The sequence below is a fragment of the Scyliorhinus canicula genome, chromosome 10, assembly GCF_902713615.1.
Source record: "Scyliorhinus canicula chromosome 10, sScyCan1.1, whole genome shotgun sequence".
NCBI lineage: Eukaryota > Metazoa > Chordata > Chondrichthyes > Carcharhiniformes > Scyliorhinidae > Scyliorhinus > Scyliorhinus canicula.
In genome coordinates, this window is record NC_052155.1 from 135,150,507 (window position 1) to 135,165,610 (window position 15,104).

A 15,104-nucleotide genomic window follows, 5' to 3' on the forward strand; every position below is an offset into this window, starting at 1 on the left:
AAACTGCACAGCAGCTACACTCCTTCAGCTGCTTTAAATGGGCTAGCACCTTTGTCACGTGAAACACAATCAATACCATGGAAAACAGTGCTGGATTCAGCCGGTCCATGATTGGCGTACATGAGGCTCACACGCCGCAGCCGCACTAAAACGATCCATCCCCCCACACACACCACCATAGTCAACAAGATGGCTGGAAGGAGAGCCACGGTAAGGGATGCTGAGCTGGACACCCTCATGGACGCCGTGGAGGAGAGGCGCATAGGGTCATAGTAGCCCAGCCCTGGAGGAAGGCCGGCAGGTGCTGTCGTTCGCTGTGCCTGGGCGCAGGTGGCAGAGGCAGTCAGCACCGTGGGCATCGATGCCCAGACTGCTGCCATGCAGTGCAGAAGGAAAACCCACGACCTCAGGGTGGCCAGGGTCAGTCAGCAGCGCTATTCCCCTGGCATTAACCCTGCTGCCCCCCCCCCCCCCCCCATACACTCACCAATCGCGCCCCCCCCACCGCCCCCGGAGGGACGACAGATCCCCCACATTGCTCCACATACCAGGACCCATGCCAGCCACCATGGCCGGGTACCTAGGCCACTGAGGCCACCATCTACCCAATCCCTGGACTGCTTCTGTTGGAACAACATTGTGCTGGTTGTGTGCCCCCTCCCGCCCACTCACAGGAGAAGGCCCCTAACCATGCCTGAGCAGAGGGCACTTGACATGGTCGATGGCCGGTGGAAAGGGAGGACGCCGAGGCAGAGTTCAGCGGTGGGTGAGCAAGTAAGACCCTGTTTAATTGCGGATCCCCATGACACATGCGTGGCCTCCGCCCCCACACCCACCCAACCCCTCACCCCACACCCCCCACCCCCCTCACCCGACATCTCCCACTCCCTTCAAACCTCATCCCTCCACACTGCACACCCATCACCCCACACAACCCCACATCCCTCAACCCACCCCCCAAACCCCTGCACCCCACAACCCCCCCACACCCTCAACCCACACACCCTCCACCACACCAACCCAACTCCCTCAACCCCCCCCACGCCACCACGGTACGCTATCTAACCATACATATCATCTTGCGTCTTACAGGACCTGTCGGAGATGTGGCCGGTCCATCCGGAACCCCCCGCCCCCAGCCAGAGCCAGAGCCGGTGCCCCCCAGACAGCCGAGCACTGACGGAGAGAGCAGCCCGAACACCAGCTCCCCCGTCGAGACTCAGGGCACCCCGAAGCACGGGTTGGAGGAGGACACGGACTTTCCATCACAGATGTCTCCTGCACCCTCCACCATCCCAAGGGCTATCACCACGGTTAGACACATTAGTAAAGAGCAACCGAGGGGCCGGACGGTTGGAGGGTAGGCCAGCCGCAGGAACCAGCTGCTTTCCAGATAAATCCAGGGTATCTGAAACATCCAGCCACATTGAAGGTGCAGTCAGAGACCCAGAGTCCAATTGCGTGCAGGAGCAGGGGGTGGTTCCGGTCATGGGTCATGCATGCCACCCAGTCTGACACCGCAGGGTGGAGGCCTTGGGGGCGATGGTTTCGGCTATGGGTCAGCGTGTCCAAGGCCTGGGGCATTCTGTGCAGGCTGTGGTTGTTGTTATGTTTCTTCATGTCTCATAAGCTGCTTCCTTGATGTATACTCTGACAAAGGAAGGTTCAGACTTGGAGATAGATTTAACACATTTATTGAACAGTTAACAATTCTCCTACTAACTATAGTAACTCAATCTAACTAACCAGCCTGCTCTAATCCATGCATGGTGTGTATGATGCTTCCTGTTCTGCCCCTGTGTCTCTGTGTCGCCTGTGGAAAGAGAAAGAGCATATGTGCCCTGTCCTTTTATATGGTAGCGCCGTTGTGGTAGTATCACTTCTGGATGTGTCTTGACTGCGATTGGTCCTGACCTATCTTTCTGACCTATTGGTTGAATGTCTGTGTGTCATTATGTCTCTGGTGCTCTCTCTAGTGTTTATTTAGTTCCAGTGTATTTACATAAACCCCTTGTGTATTTACAGTAATGCATATCAACACAGTGGCCAAGGCCCAGGACAGGGCAGCCCTCTCACAGGCAGCGATGTTCCAGAGCCGCCTGGACATTGCAGTGACGCTCCTCAGCATGGCCCAATTACAGCAGGCAATGGCTGGGAACGTCGGCGGCATTGCCCAGGCGCTGACCAGCATGGCGCAGACACTGGGTGGGGTGGCCCAGTCCCAGAGGGAGGTGGCCTAGACCCAGAGGGAGGTGGCCCAGTCACTGGCTGGTGTGGCACAGACTTACAGGGTGGTGGCACAGTCGCAGCATGATTTAGCGCTGTCCCAGACAGAGATGGTCCACTCCCTGTGCTCCATGGCTGCGAGCATTTAGATCCTGATTGAGACCAGAGCATGCCTCCAGGACTGGCAGCGTCAAGTTAGCGGGGTGGGGAGGAGGGGGCCTCAGGGGATGGCTCCGCTTGCACCCCCGCCCAATGGAGTAGCCCGGGGGCCATCAGGAAACCCGAGGGAGGAGGAGGTGATGGGACCCATGCAGGGGACTCCCGTAGGAGAGGTACCAGAACAGAGCACCTTCTGTCCCTGGTGCATCTGGTGGACAGCGGCCAGATGAGGGTGGCACTACCCTACCCGGGATACCTGAGCAGTGGGGGACCATTGCAGGCCCTGTGGGTGGACTGTGGTCCCCATACTGCCTCCCTCCCCCCCATGCCCCGACCGTTCCCTGCACCCCCACCCCAAGGGTTCGATGGTACCGTGTGATGGATTGTCCTGCACACATGCAGGGATCACCCAGGTGGAAAGTGCTACTGTGGGCATGAGTCAGATGTTGTCATACGATGTGGAGCACCAGAGCTCATCGCAGAGCGTGTTGTCATCATCCTCCATCCCATGGACGAGACCCGCTGTCACTACCAACCCAGGGCCCTAGCTCGTAGCACCGCAGGTATGTATAAGGAAGGGGTGGGCAAGCGGGTGGTATGGAGGTGTGGGAGGTGAGGGGGTTTGGGTCTAGGAAGTGGTGTCCGTGCCCCTGGCCAGCATCTCCCTCTCCTCCCCACCTCCTCCCCCCTAGTCGGTGAATCTGGAGGTGATTAGAGCGTTCCGTGTGTGCTGGCCCGCACAATAACGTTGTGCAGCCTCCCGTGCTCGTCTGGGCCCCATGTCCTGCTCATCGTCCTCCTCCCCCGCATCCTCCTCGTTGGATGAGACCTGCCCTTCCTCCTCATCCTCCTCCTCCAGCACATCGTCCCTCTGCTGCGCGATGTTGTGGAGGATGCAACAGGCCACCATGATGCGGGCGAGCCTCTCAGCCTAGTAGTGGAGGCCCCCTCCAGAGAGGTCAAGGCACTTGAAGTGCATCTTCAGGATGCCGAAGCACCACTCCTGGTCGCTGTATTGGCATCGCTCTAGCGGGTCTCTGAATCGGTCTGTGGCCTCCGGAAAGGTGTCATCGGCCATGGCTGCAGCCTTTAACCCCTGTCGCCCAGGAGCCAAGCCCTCAGCCATGGGGGTGGGGGGTGGGGGGGGGGGGATTCCCCTCGAACAGGAACCACCGAGTGTGCCAGGATGAAGGAGTCATCCACACTTCCTGGGTACCGGGTACAGAGGTGGATAATGCGCAGCTGATGGCCACAGACCAGTTTGATGTTCATCGAGTGGTATCCCTTTCAGTTAGTGTACAGTGGCCTGTTATTTGCAGGGGTCCGTGGGGAATCATGCATCCCGTCTATCGCCTCCTGGATCCGGGGCATCCTGTGGATGGCAGTGAACCCCGCAGCCCGGGCATTCTGGTGGGCTCCGTCCGCTTGGAATTGGATGTATTGAGGCGCCTGGGCATATAGGATGTCCATGATTCATTTCATTTTCATGATGGTGCGGATACACCTATGCAGCGAGGTCTGTGAGATCCCAGACAGTTTCCAACTCGGAGACTGGAAGGACACCATCACATAGAAGATCTGGTGAACGTCACGTTGATGGTCACTGGGAGCGGGTGTCCTCCCCAGTCCCACGCGGTGCCGGGTGTGCCATCATCTGGCAGATGTGTCAGACTGTCTCTCTGCTCAGCCGGAGTCTCTGACTGTGAAGGTTAGTAAGATCACTTCAAATAGCACATACTTACCAACTGCACCACTAGCTTCAGCCACTACTCAACTATACCCCATAACTCACCAACCAATCTCCTTCAATCAGTGCTCAACCCTAAAATGCATATGTATTACCTCATTCTTGCATACTTAGCAGCATTGCAAGCCACATTACACACAACCCACTATTCGCACACTGGCAATTGTGTGCCAATTACACATAACAGTGGCATCATTAGAATATACTACAGGCTACTTACTGACACATTCACCTGTTCCTTGCAAGCGATGGTAATGTCATATATTTGGTGCAAAAACATTCCACCGGTACGTTTATGGCAGATGTTTTCTGATAGTGACGGACTACAAGCCTTTATTGGGCATTTATAAAGAAGACAGGGCAATCCTTCTAAATCACCTCTGCCCTGATATAGCATTGAGCCTTGTTACCGACAACCTATAAATATTACCTGGAGCATCACCCCGGAAGGCAAATAGTCAACGCTGATACCCTGAGCCACCTTCCACTACCCATAAGCCTTTCTCCCTGACCAGCATGAGAAAAGGTCACAATGACTTTGAATTTCTTAGAAACCTTACCGATATCAGCAAAACAAATCAAGGCATCACAGAAGGGTTCAGTATTAGCCAAGCTGAAACATATGACTCTGAACGGACCACAAAGTCTGTGGTACGATGATATTCCAGCTGAGATCTTTGAAGCTGATGAGCTTTTGCTCACATCAAGCCTCCATGCACTCATCCTACAGATTTAAGAGGAAAAGGAATGCTTGCCAACTTCAGGAATGTAACAATTGTAACTATCTTGAAGAAGGAAAATAAGTCATGCTGCGGAAACTATGGAGTATTTTTCCCTCTTGCCCATCATAGAGAAAATTCTGACATGTAGTCTCCTGAATCATCTACTTCCTATGGCTGAGGAAATTATACCAGAGCCACAGTGCAGTGTTAGAACTTACAGATAAACCTCTGACACAGACTTTGTTGTCAAATAAATCAAAAAAGAAGGTTGTGAGGGACACCCGGAACTCTTTGTTGTGGTCATCAATCTGACCAAAGTATATGTCTCGGTAAATTGCGAAGCTCTGTGGATTATGCTTGAAAGCTTTGCATGTCCAAGAAACTTTATCATTATCCTGCAATTGTCTCATAATGATATAACTGCAATTCTCTTGTGTGCAAAATCTGAAACAGTTGCCTTCAAAATACAGACTGGGGTCAAACAAGGATTTGTGATAGCCCTATGCTATTAACAATCGACAAGGCAATGGTTATTTACATATCAAAGATACCCTCTGGTGTCAGTATCAAATACTGCCTAAATGGAATTTTAAAAAACTCAGATGCTTCCATTCCAAAGGTAATCTGACCACGAGACATACATGATTACAATTTGTGGACAACTTCAGTGTCGTTGACAACTCTGCAGCAGATTTGCAAGCCTAATCTTTTCAATTTTGCACACTAGATCTCTAGGTTTTTGAATGTTGTAAAATGAAATTTCATATATCAGCCCACATCTTCCGTATATATTGAAGGAGTGACTCTGAAAAATGTTAAGCACTTCCAATACCTTGGCAGCCATCTCTCTCAAAAGGCCACAATTGTGGGGCGAAACCCACACAAACTCCACACGGACAGTGACTCAGAGCCGGGATCGAACCTGGGACCTCGGCGCCGTGAGGCAGCAGTGTTAACCACTACGCCACCGTGCTGCCCAAAGGCCACAATTAATGAGGCGACCCAACTCCGGATCAACTACGCCAACTCAGCCTTCTACAGGTTAAGGCCGTGAGTATTTGGCAACTGAGGACTTCACAAGTCAATGATAGTCCTAGTATACAGAGCGGCTTTCGTCACCCAACTCCTGCACTGCAGCGAGACCAGAACTGTGTATCAGCAACACATAAGAGTGCGAGAATATGCCTCCACCACATCCTCCAGATTCAGTGGGGGGATGGTAGGGCAAGTACTCATGTCCCTCTTGAAGACATCGCCCCAAACATTCAGACAACCTGCTGAAAAATCAAATTTAGTAAGGCCACTGTGTCCAAATGCTGAACGTGTCCCCTCCCCCTTCCCCACCCCTCCAACCCATGTTTTCTCAACTCTCAACTGGTCAGTGTTTCAGGGGAGGACACGTGAAACCTGCTGTGGACACTCTGAAGCTCTCCTTGAAGCACAGCAGCATTGATAATAATGACTGGGAGAAGCTTGCTACCAATCGTTCAATGTGGTGACAATTTGTCTATCAAGCTGCATCACACCTTGAGTCACAATGTCCTCATGATATGGCAGAGCAGAAACAGAGAAGGAAAGGAAAGGAAGCAGATCCATGCAACATGCTCCCCCGTGTGCTCGAAAATCTGTGGATTAGGAATCGGTCTGTCCAACCATATGAAGATGTATGGAAGAAACCCGGGAACCTGAAGAGACATCTCCCTCAAATAGAGGGACAGCCAGCATTGACGACTGTTTGTCCCCTCCATTAGCACACCTTTGGAACCCATCATGATGCAGTGTGTGACGGTCGAGGCCACCCTTTCATTGCAGCACAAGTGACAAATATTCGCAGGGTTCTCCATCGGTGGAAACCCCTGCTTCACCGGCAGTTGACCCACGCCCATGGGTTTCCTGATGGCATGGGGTGGCTGCAGTGGGAAACTCCATTGGCCGGCTGTGGGAATGGAGAATTCCACTGCCGGCGGGGCCAGGCGTGTCGCACTGGAAAACAGGGCTGGCGAGATGGAGAATCCCGCACTGGTTGGGTCGAGTATATGTGGCTCAGAGGACTGCCAAAAATTAAGGAATTGGGAGTACTGATAGGATAATAGGTATTCTCTTATATGATGAAAACTTGTATTACTCTGTGGAATTTATCTTGTGAACATGGAGAAATTTGACATTCCACAAGGGTAAATATAGTTTTTTAAGGCTAGAGATGTTGTTTTCAGTAATCATGGCTTAGTCCACCTTTAAAAAACTTGTTCCATTTCATTCAACAAGCCATAATTTATTTAAGTATTGTACAGCAAGATAGCAGTGTTACAAATGGAAGTCCACAAGTGATTTCTAAGATTAGCACCCTTGAGGACGTTAACAACACATCCTATGGAGAAGTAAGTCTTCACCGGCAACGACTTCTGGATTTCCATTTAACAGCACATGTCCAGATACCCAGAAGTTGCTATCAATTTCACAGAGTGATGATGACAAATGCTGACAGTTTTGCTGTCATTACAAGACCAAAGAATCTGGACCATTTATTATAGCTAGTCCTGCCACCAACTCAAGGCTTCTCCTGGTGGAGTACAAGAGGAATACTGACACGTGTAATTTGCTATTAGATCACTACCCAGGTTCCTTGCCAGCTTCTGTGAAGTCCTGTACATTGCTATTATGATCAGTTACTTTTTCCACCCTTACAATTATCCATTGTCCAGTGTATCTCATCCTCTGTACAATATATGAGCCTATCACTTAAATCAATTGAGGCAATTCTACAACAGGCAGACAGCACTTACAGAGCTGTTAAGATGTTAAAATCTGTCACAGAATGACATTGGATTCTGGAGAGAAGAACCACAGATTCCCCAGAGTCAGTGCTGATGGTTCTGAGCCACTTACATGCTCACTCTCAATTACTTACGCAGCTTTACACCTGGCAATTTTACCAATTTATTGGTAGATTAAGATTCAGGCTGGAGCAAAAAATGGGTCTACAGGGGAAAAGGTTGAACAAAATTGGACGCAATATTCCAGCATCATGAAGTTTGATGTGAATATGGGTGGGCATTTAAACTAATAGATTAAAAGAAGTGGAATGTTCAGACTTAACTTAGAAATATTGGAGAGGGATTAAGTATTCTGAAGGGGAAAAACTGCACACAGGAACATGGAAATGTACAAGATTAGAATGGCCATTATAGTCCATTTGTCCAGTCCCAATGTTTTGGAAATTTCACATACCACAATACCTCTTAATATAACTATCAGATTTTCCAACTCCTTCTTGAATATTAATCAACCTTTGCACAAATTAAACCTCAACCTTCTTTTCACCTTGCTGTTCTATTCTTGAGGCAGGGTGTGTCGTCTTACAGAATCTGGGGTTATGTGAAACATTCCGAGGCTTTCCATGTTTATATCCTTTATAAACAATAAGCTGGATACAGACGTAGACAGATCTGGAACTGAAGGCAATTCAGAGAGAGGATAAGAAAACTACAGAATGAATTAATGAATTACTATTGAATTAAGTCAATGGAATTGCTTTCTGGTTAATAGCCACAGAAGTTCATGTCATTACTTTGTGGTCATCTAACATCTGATTACTGAATCAATGCAAAACTTTTGTGGCCAGGAGACTAATATGAAGAGCTCTGACACCCCATGGTACCATATGCAACATTTTGTACTTATGGACCCCCTGCCATTGGGTAAAAGCTGTGTATCCTGTCCAGATGATGCCTCATTTCAACTGGGAAAATGTTGCCCATTGCAGACATAAGGGCTGTCACTTACTTGATATATGTATGCACTGCTGACTGTCTGATGTGACAGCTGTCTCCTGGAAGGATCCGATAGCATGCCAGACTCATGCTGTGGTAGCTTTCCTTTCCAATAACCGAAGCAGAATGTTGTGTACACATCTCGTATAGCAAACGGCACAGCTCTGAGACATTCTGTCTTGAAAGTCAAAGATAGGGAAGACAGCTATTTTGTGACACATTTGAACGCATCTGGAAGCTTCTATAAAGTAAGGTAAATAATGGGTGTGACAGATATCCTCAGACTCATTGCACTTGCTTCTGTTGGCCCCACTCAAACTCTTGTCCCTCATGTCAGAATCCCCAAAGGAACATTCATTCTTGTCTAGGTTGCAACATGAATAATTAAGCAAGGTAGTGGTGGGAAAACAACAGAACTACAGAAATGGAAGAAAGCCCAGCAGCACCTTTGAACACATGGAGCAAAACAAGAACAAAAAATAACTCAAAGTTCTGCGATGGGAGCTGGATTGGGAATGGATGGAGCTGGGTTGGGATATATGGATAATACTGTGTCTCAGGCATCAGTGCTGAATCCTGTTTTGGTTTCCATTGATAAAAATAATTTGGGCAGAGGCATCATGCTAAATGGTACCAAATTAAGGGACATTGTCAAACGTCAAACTTGACTGAGAGGGTGATTCTCCAGCCATGTTGCACTTTGAGCAGATCTTGCTTCGTTGGGAAAATTGCAGGGGAGCCCTGAAACGGGATTTGAGCTGGGCTCCAAACAGTTCATGATGTTCCCGGGCCGGCCCAGCAGACATAATTGAGTTCATGTCCAGTGAGCAGGAATCACTGTCGGTCTCTACAAACGGAGATCATACATGATGACCATGCCAGGGGGCTCAGAGGCCATTGTAGCATCTGGGTGATCAGAGACTTGGCAGTGTACAGCCCCGACCTCTGAAGGATGTCAGTTACAATTGGGCAGGCTTGAAGTGGTGTGGCTTGAAGGCATTTGACATTTGATGACCCCCATAGTGGAATGTGACTCTTTTTTTGGCGGGGGGGAGGGGGGGGTGCTGATGTGGCATGGGTGGGGGTGGGGAATGATGCCAGTGAGGAAGAGGTGTTTGTGTGACCTTCAAGCCTGCATGGTGTGGTGGGGGCCGGGGGGGGGGGGGGGGGGGAATCGAACATTTAGTGGCCAGAGAAAGGTTGTCCCTGTGGTATAGGGTTGGGGTTATTCCCTTTGTTGGGGTGATGGAGTCACGATATCTGTGGGGGAGGGGCCGGTCACTTAACTTTGAGATCATGGTGTCCCAATCTCTAAGGATCCGGATCTGCTGGCATGTTTAGGCCCTGCCCCCCTCAATGCCAGAGCAAAACATGCCTCCACCGAAAATATGACAAAGTGGGGGGGTGGGGGGGAGATTGCAATCAGGATCAAGCCAACCCTCCCAGTGAGAATCACCAGAAATGGCACTTGATCATTTTTGGGGAGAATTGTGCCCGGAGTGTTGGCACTCATGTCTTGGCGTAATAAGATCATGGGTTCATGCCCCACTTCGATCACTCAGGCACACAATCATGCATCAGTACAGGTTTGAGAGAGAGCTGCCCTTTTGGTGGCGTTATTGTTCAATCCAGGTTTTCACTCTAGTGGATTTTCCATCTGAAGTGGAAGCAAAAGATCCTATGGTGCTATTTGAAGAAGAACGAGGGCCACAATTCATAATTCAACCAACACAACTGAAATGGATTATCTGCCCTTGTTTATGCCAGTGAGACATTGTGATGCATGAAGTGGCTATTTTATTTCACAGCATTGTGTCGATGACTGCACACCATTGCCTTGAAGCACTTTTGGAACAGCCTGATGAGGTAAAAGATGCAACACAAATGCATTATGGCAAACTGGGTGTATGTACTGCAAGGGGACATAAACAAGTTAGTAGACTGGGTGTGCAGGTGATAATGAAACTCAATATTGAAAAATGTGAAGTAAAACACTTTGAGAATAAGAAAACAAAATGAAGGATACATTCTAAAGAGTAAGATACTTAAAATAACAGAAGAACAGAAAGAGCAAGGGGTTCATGCATCTGGATCTTTACAAGTGGAAGAGCACATTTCAAAGATTTTTAAAAATTGGTGTTCTGGGGTTTTGATCGTGACACTCAATATAAAATAAAGGAAATGATGTTGAATTTCTGTAAGAAATTGGTTATCCACAATTGGAGTACCGTACGTAGTTCTCGAAGGGTTTCAGAGATAGAAAAGATGAAACCAGATTAATTCAAGAAACAGGAAATTATTATTCTGAATGAAAGCTACAAAGATTCAATTTTTTTAATTAGAAGTTAAGGCAGACCGAAAAATTGCAAGACTTTGAAAGGTTGTAGGGGGTAAAAAATATAAGATTGCTTCCACTGGTTAATAAATAAATAATCTTCAGATTTGAAGAGGTGCAGACACAGGGGACGGGATTCTCCGCTCCCTGAAGCCATAATCGCGTTCGTCGATGAGGCGGAGAATTTGTTTTGATGCCAATATCCAGAGCAGTGCTGTTATTTGTATTCACACCCCTTGAAAAGCGATGTACTCTACACCGCGCCAAGTATCCATGGCCTCAGGCCATTGCCTGAGGCCTACCCCTCAATGCTCCGTTCCTGACCGGCTGAGTTCCCGATGGCGCGGGTTACCTGTGCTCACATCATTCGAGATCCTCGCATGGCAGCTGCAGGCTCAGTCCAGCACTGCCACAGTTGCGGGAGGGCCAATCCGCGGGCATGGAGGCCTTCATTTGGGGCTGTAGCCACTGTGGACAGGGGTCTGGGGCATGGCAGTGACTGAAGGGGGACACTACTTTTACGGTTTGGGTCCACGGGCTGTGTCCGCCATGAAGAACGGCACGGCCGCTGCAGGCTGCCGCCATGCACATGCACGGCCATGGAACCGAAAATGCTCAGGGCGGTATCGGCAGCTAGAGCTGCGAGCTCTATGCTACCTCCCTGCTAGCTATCAGCAAAACAGGGATTCGGTGGCCATTTTACACCAGTTTTCCTGCTGTAAGAGATTACCGGTTTCACGCGGGCTGGATTCTCCCAAAAGAGGACTATATCCCCACAACGGCATAAAAACGCTGGCGTTTCACTACCAAGTTTACGATAAACAGATAATCCAATTGAAAATGAAAATCGCTTATTGTCACGAGTAGGCTTCAATGAAGTTACTGTGAAAAGCCCCTAGTCGCCACATTCCGGTGCCTGTCCGGGGAGGCTGGTACGGGAATTCACTTAGCTGCAGGGGGCTAACAGGGACGCAGAGTCATTTACGCAGCTTTAGCTACAGATATGGGCCCCTGCACTTCCGGTTTTGAGTCCGCGCATGCGCACGGTGGCGGCCTCCAGCGGCCGCGCCGAGCAGCATGGCAGACTTGGACCGCGGAGGCAGCTGCAAAATGTCGCCCCCCCCCACAAATGGCGATGTCCCCGAAGATCCAACCAGCCTGATCTGTCCCCCGGCCATCCATAAGGACCCCCACCAGGGCGGCCATGGACTGAATCCGCAGCTGCCACGCGAGCTTCCCGAATGCCGATAGGTGGTTAAAACCACGCCGTTGGGAACTTGGCCGGTTGGGAGCGGAGGATCGCTGAGCGGGCCTTTGGCAATGGCTCCCCAGCCGCGCAGAGTACTCCCCGATCACGGCGATTCTCAGGTCCCAGAGAATTGTCGGACATGCGCCAGGCCCGATTTCAGCACGGGGCTGCAGTGAATCCAGCCCTTAGTCTCTAAAACGGAGAATCCAGCCCAGGGATTTCCATTAAAACAGAGACTATGAAGATAATTTCCACCTTTGTGAAAATAGCAGTAAAATGGCGGAGTGAACTGCTGCCTGTTTTGATCTCACCTGACTTAATTTCCATTTTTTACTGCCCAAGGTAAAAAGACCCTCCGGCGCATTATTAAGAGAGAATATAAAATATATTTGGGAAATGGCCAAGCACATGCGATTGGAATAGATGGTTTTGGTTGAAGAAGTAACATCAACAGAGACTCAATGGACTGAAAAATCTCCTTCTGTGGCTTAATTTTCAGGATTCTGTGAATACGATAGAAACCGAAGCTAGTGCCTCTGAGAAAATTTTGCACATCAACTGAACAATGATTTTTCTACGGGTTTTATTTCTAACACAATTACAAGCAGGTTATCTGAGTAAAAGTATGTGAGCAACCCCACTGAATATACAACCATAACTGCTTAAAGGTATGACTGAAAGATCCAGACCATCTCTAAGGATGGTGATGTATCATAAGTTGCTTTTAGAATTATATACAGTGCTTTCTATTGGATTTCAGAGGCTGTTTATTATCATTGTTATTCCCTTAGTCCATTGTTACACGATGCTTCCAGCTTGTTGATTTTCTTTTTGCTTTTGAAATGTTTTGGCAAGTCTTTTGTAGCCCACTGGCATTCTATGTAAACACAATCGATCACCAATATTATTTCTTTGCACATAACAGGCAAGAATAAAATCTAAATCAGAATTAGGTACCGCTTTCAGGTATTTCACAATTATACAGTGCACGGCATTCTGCGTAATACTATATTCTTTGTTGGAAGGAGCATTTAATGCAAGGCTTGTACAATACTGACAAACCTGCCTCCTTAACCCATTGGCGTCATCTTTTAACATAAAGGCCTTGAGATGATCATTTTAGAAACTAGCTTATGAATGCTTAAGAATTTGTCTGAAATTCCTTTCCATTTTGGCGGATATGTGAAATTGTTTAAATAAATGCCTTCACTTAAATAGAGGAGTGAGTAATATGGGACAAGCATGCTAATCCTTCAAATATTTAGCATGTATTTAGCCAACCCCTTTAATTGACTGCTTGGATGTAGGAAGAACCTTGATATAACAATAAGCAAACTATCCTGGAAATGCTGTGGATGTTGGGAACCTGAAATAAAAACAAAAAGTACTGGAAATAATTGGAGGATCTGGTGGCACCTGTGGAGAGAGGAACTAAGTTAACATTTCAAGCAAACTGAACTAAATCATAGTTGTCTTGAAGAATGCTGAACTTCACTTTCTAACAGTTCATTCAAGGTGATCATACGAATTTTCACAAGCAAGAAATTCATCATGCTAAAAAAGGAGACATGCTGTTGAAGCTTTTGTCTTGCACTCAACAAGTCAGATACACAAGAATACCAATTGGAAAGGGAAACACAATTATATTGCATGAGAAGAGCGTGTTGGTTGGTTGGCAGGGGACTCTAATTGGTAGACACGTTGCCATAGAGAATGCACCAGGGAATAGTTAACGGCAAGCTTTTGTTTAAATTCAAACCACATGGTCAACTTTGGTCAAGTCATTGCCATGGGGAATGCACCAGGGAATGGCCGCCCTGCAAGCTTTATTTTGTTGAAAAAGTGTAATGCTTGGACATATTTCTTCTGACTGCAAAAGACAGGTCCCTGTGTGTGACTTTATTTTTCTTCAGCAAATACCTGGGGGGCGATTCTCCAAGCTCCGCGCCGGGCTGGAGAATCGGCGCAACTGTGCCATGACGCCCCAACGCTGGTGCGTAATTCTCCGAGGTGCGGAGAAACTCGGCATTTGCGCCGGTACGTTTGACGTGGCACCGGCCGCAGGCCACTGGAATTGGCAGGGCCGCCGATTCTCCGGCCCAGATGGGCAGAGCGGCCTCGCGGACACAACATAGTCCCGCTGGCGCTGTTTACCCCTGGCCACTGCTGGCGGGAACTCTGCGCGAAGGGTCGGGGGCGGCCTGTGGGGGAGGTGGGGGGGAGGGGGTTTCCGTCCCATGGAGGGGGGCCTCTGATGAGGTCTGGCCTGCGATCGGGGCGCACCGATCAGCGGGCCGGCGTCTCACCCCCCACCGGTTTTGGCGCCAGTCGGCGTGGCACCAACCACTCCGGCGCGGGCCTAGCTCCAAAGGTGCGGAGAATTCTGCACCTTTGGTGAGGCCCGACGCCGGAGTGGTTGGCGCCACTCCACTACGCCGGGTCCCCCCGTCCCGCCGGGTAGGGGAGAATCCCGGCCCATATCTCCACAATGCATCATGCATATGTAAATGCATTTTGCTACAGCAACTCAGACTCCCTGAAAGACCCGTAACACACCAACATCGCTATATATAATGCGTAAAAAGATTATTTATTTTCATTAACTTTCATATTGTCTTGAGTTCAATTATGACTTTGTGATGTTACAGCAAATCACTTATAGCCTTGATTGGAGCTGACACATAGAACAGTACAGCACAGAACAGGCCCTTCGGCCCTCGATGTTGTGCCGAGCAATGATCACCCTACTTAAACCCACGTAACCCGTATACCCGTAACCCAACAATCCCCCCATTAACCTTACACTACGGGCAATTTAGCATGGCCAATCCACCTAACCCGCACATCTTTGGACTGTGGGAGGAAACCGGAGCACCCGGAGGAAACCCACGCACAC